The sequence below is a fragment of the Fukomys damarensis genome, unplaced genomic scaffold (genome assembly GCF_012274545.1).
Source record: "Fukomys damarensis isolate Sample0158 unplaced genomic scaffold, DMR_v1.0_HiC HiC_scaffold_25, whole genome shotgun sequence".
NCBI classification, from domain to species: Eukaryota; Metazoa; Chordata; class Mammalia; order Rodentia; family Bathyergidae; genus Fukomys; species Fukomys damarensis.
The window spans coordinates 27,639,236-27,643,621 of record NW_022900937.1 but is presented as its reverse complement, the minus strand read 5'-3'; the positions used below and the strand labels follow the sequence as shown (position 1 = coordinate 27,643,621).

The 4,386-nt window shown below is 48.9% G+C and overlaps 1 pseudogene; it reads left to right on the top strand.

Moving 5' to 3' along the window:
* Nucleotides 1-3,967: 3,967 nt before the first annotated feature.
* Nucleotides 3,968-4,386, top strand: part of LOC104852983 — a 13,063-nt pseudogene continuing 12,644 nt past the window's right edge.

The window sequence follows — 4,386 nt, the reverse complement described above, 5'->3', positions numbered from 1 at the left end:
AGACAAAGCCTTTGCAAATATGGGAGTGTGGAGGGGGTGAAAGGAGGCCAGGGGAATGGGGAAAATCTAAGTACAGAGATATGTCATGTAAAGGTAGAAGATGCACATGGTTAATGTAACTATTGCATACCTAAAATGTACCAATAAAGGAAAAATATTGTGTGTTCATGGAGATAGGCCTTCTGTATTTTAACATGATACACTTAGTATTTTTCAGTGAAATCCATATTTAAGCCCCGGGGTCTACACCGTGTGACTCACGGTTTGGTCTAGAAATACTTAATGGTTAATGACCCCCCACCCTGTTAAGTGCATCTCCGCCATCCAACATCAGCCACATCTCCATGCCATCCAGTGCTGGTTCATGCAGAGCCCTGTTGCTCAGCACGTTGGGTACCAGTCTCTGTGGTTCATGTCTTCTAACACACGGCTGTAGGTGCTTTATCTTCCCCTGAGGCCTTGACAGAGGACACCGAGCACCCTACTGAGGCAGTTCACCTGCTGCCTCAGGAGCATCTTCCCTGCCCTTCCTGAGCTCTGTCTGCTTCCTGCCTCCTTCCCTGAGTCCTGCTCTTCCTCAGCCTGCTGTTCAGCAGCGAGAGTGTGGAGCCTGCTCCATCTGCTTCTGGCCCCACTGCCCTGTGCTCATGGTCAGCACTGGAGGGGAATCATCCAGACTCTCCCTCCATGGCACATGCATGGGGGAGGACGACCGTCATTTCAAGTTAATTCAAAATTTAAGAAAATTTCAAAACGTCGATGTATTTCCAAGTGTGGTTCACTGCAAGAAGAGAAAACGATTAGACAAAAAATTTCAAGCAGCATGAATTTCATGAAGAGGATCGGCCTGAATTTGTGGCCTCAGAGCTGATGTGAAGCTGCTGCTGCTGTCTGGGGCAGGTGCACAGCCCGAGCTCAGGTAGAGAGGACCTGGGAGCCAGGGCTGTGTGTCAGAGAGGGCAGTGGGATGAAAGGCTGCTCCTGATGGCAGGGTGGGGTCCGCATCGGCACAGCGAGGTCTGCTCATCCTTCTTGCCCGTGACATAGGGCTGTGTGTGGTGCGTGTAGCAACAGTTGCAGCAGCAGTGACAAAATTTTCTTCTCAGTCCCATTAACAAAACAGACAGGGCCATGTGTGCTCATGGTGAGGATCTCCTCCCACAATGCCTGTCTGAGGAGAGCTGTAGGAGTCAGGCTCTGGGTGGGACAGATATGTTTTAATATTTTCTCATTTATCTATTTTCCATTAGAGCCATTATGTAGGTGTTGCACAAAGAACATGTCGTGACTTCTAGGTGTTAGTTGCATAATCCTTGGATTTACGTCCTGTGACTTGAGGGGAACAGAAAGTCAGAATAACACGGTGCAGTCCGCAGATCTGTGAGATGCAGACCTGAAGTATGGAGTGCATGTGCCTGTGAGGAATGGCTCTGCCCACAGTGCCTGGATGAACCTTTTATTCTGCGGAGAACTTGGCTTGTCTGCTAGTTCACATTTCACAATTCCCTATTGATGAATAGAGGAACATTAAAATAATTCCTGTGTTGTAGAGTTCGGCCAAGGAGTGAAGCAAGTGTATAAGTAAGGGGAGGTGCAGGGTGTGACCCACGGTGATGTCTGTTGAGGAGCAAACAGAGTAGCCCTTTCCTATAGAATCCTTCCCTGTGGCCAAACATCCTCTTCTACAATGTTAATGGCATTCCATCCTGGCTATGTTACTGAAACAGAAACACAGATTCATGAGCAAGAAACGCAGTAACGCCTGGGTTTAAGGGAAACTGTAGACACCAAGGACAGCAGGTCATGCACAGGAAAGGTTGCAGACAGTTGCAGATCTCACTGAGGCGGCCCCATTCTGCCCACCGAGGACCTGTGGAGCTGAACAAGCTCCAGGGTTTTAGACTTGAGAACAGGGCCTGGGCTTTCACCCCCACTCTGATCCCCCACTCTCACCACCAGGGACCGATGTCAGACTGAGCGGGACATGAACACTGGTGCGCCCTGCTCCCCTAGGATGGTGGGGCGGCTCCCTCAGCCTGTGTGTTGTTCCCAAGGGGATTCGCTGGAGATTTCCTGTCCTGACACAGCGCATATCCTGGTGGTTTCTGCACACAAATGCAGGACTTAAGGCCCCTCACTAATTGTGTCTCTTGTGCTCCTAACTGGATATGGCAATGGCACTGTGAGTGTTCTTCATGTTCTTCTGGAAGGAAACAGCAGAGACTTCCATGGAAATTGGCTGAAATAAGGCTCTGACCACTGCAGTCTTGCTTAGAAGTTATGTGAATCTCAGCAGTGCATGTCGGGTCCTTGAAGCTCTTGGATTTGGTGAGATCTGTTCGTCCTCTTGCCAAGGAACTCACTAACTGGATCTCAACTCTCCATTGCTGGAAAATATGTTTGTCAGTTTTGTCATGAATCCTGACTATGCTAAAAATAGAATACAAATATGGAATATAAAAAAATAAGAAAGAGGGAAATCACCACAGTCAGAAACTGCAGTTCTAAGAAAGATTAGCACAATCGAGCCAAAAATCAGGGATGCTGTATTCCCAGCTAAAGAAGGGTTGAGCCAGTAGAATCACTTGATAAAGACTAATATGATGGAGCCGGGGATTTAGCTCACTGGTTCCACCACCTGCTTTGCAAGCACAAGGACCTGAGTTCGATCTCCGGTACAAAAAAAATAAAAAAGACTAACATGAACTTTCCATTTCAAATAAATTTTCACAAAACAAAATGAAGCAAAGATATATTTTGAGCCACGCATGGTGTCACATGCCTGAAATTATGGCTCTAGGCGGCCAAGTCAGGAAGATCACAATAAATTTGAGGCCAGCCTTGGCTTCCTAAGGAGTGTAAGGTCAACCTGAGAGCCTGGACTTCAAAGTGAGCTCTCTTTCAAAGAAACCAACAGACGGGAAGATGCGGTTACCATATGATTAGCAAGAGGGTGTAAAGGTTGCATTTTAGGGACATTGTCATCACATGCATGCTGTCCACAATACATAATTGTTCAAAGGGACAAGTGTAATGAGGTAAGAATTTCTAATTTTGGAATAAATTCCAGAGAAGAAGAGGAGTAGCTGAACCCAGAAAGGCAGTGACCACTCATAGCCACACAAGGTCATGTGGGGACAGTACATTGAGCACAGACGGCCCCCTTCCCATCCACAGTGATTAGAAACATCTCTGTGAGGTGAGCACAGCACAGAAATCCTTATTTCCCATCTCTGTTGGATCTGGGACTCAGATCACAGGATATCTTCGAGTCAGGCAGTGCTCTCCTGATACTAGTGACAGGGAAGCCAGCTCTCCAGCACCTTGGATGGCACCAAAGCAGACAGATCACTTAGAGAAAGAGGAAGCTGTGCCCATATCATTCCTGAAGAAGCCTCACCAGAGCCCATATAAGAAGGCCATCAGGCTGGGGCACAGGAAGGGGAAGGGACAGAGGAAGCTGATCTGGGATCAGGAGGACGGGGTCATCACTGAACTGCTTCCCTCATTCATTGTAAATCAACTTCCCATGTGTGTCAGAATTAAACCCAAATTGAATTTAGGAGAAGAGATTTCTCTTAGTAGCACAAAAGGATCAGAAATGGCCTGACCACAGTCTGCCCTTCATATAATCAGTGAGTACCCACATGCAAATTTATCCTCCAACTCTAGATTCAAATTTCCCTCTCGGACTGTGAGAGCTCACAGTTCCATCCTCACACAGGGCTGAGACCTGTGGGGAAGGCAGGTGTGGTCCAGAGGATGAGACTGCTGGGTGTTCTCCTGTGCCTGGTGACAGGTCCCCATGGTGAGTGTCCTTTGTGTGAGACAGGGGTCCATGGGAAGGTGAGGAAAGCAGGTGACTGACAGGATGGTTTTCACTTGTCCCCAGGTGTCCTGTCTCAGGTGCAGCTGCAGGAGTCAGGGCCTGGTAGGTGTCTGGGGAAGGCTGGCTGTGGTCCAGAAGATGACGCTGTTGGGTCTTCTCCTGTGTCTGATGACAGCTCTCCAAGGTGAGTGTCCTAGACTTTAGACACAGCACACAGGGAGTGTGTCACTGCAGGTAACTGACAAGGACTGAATGTGCTTCCACAGGTGTCCTGTCTCAGGTGCAGCTGCAGGAGTCGGGGCCTGGCCTGGTGAAGCCCTCAGAGTCCTGCCCTCGGAGACCCTGTCCCTCACCTGCAAGGTCACTGGATTCTCCATCACAACCAGTGGTTACTATTGGAGCTGGATCCGCCAGTCCCCAGGAAAGAGCCTGGAGTGGATGGGGAGAATAAGTTACAGTGGTGGCACTAGCTACAACCCGTCCCTCCAGAGCCTCATCTCCATCTCCAGGGACACGGGCAAGAACGAGTTCTCTCTGCAGCTGAACTCTGTTACCCC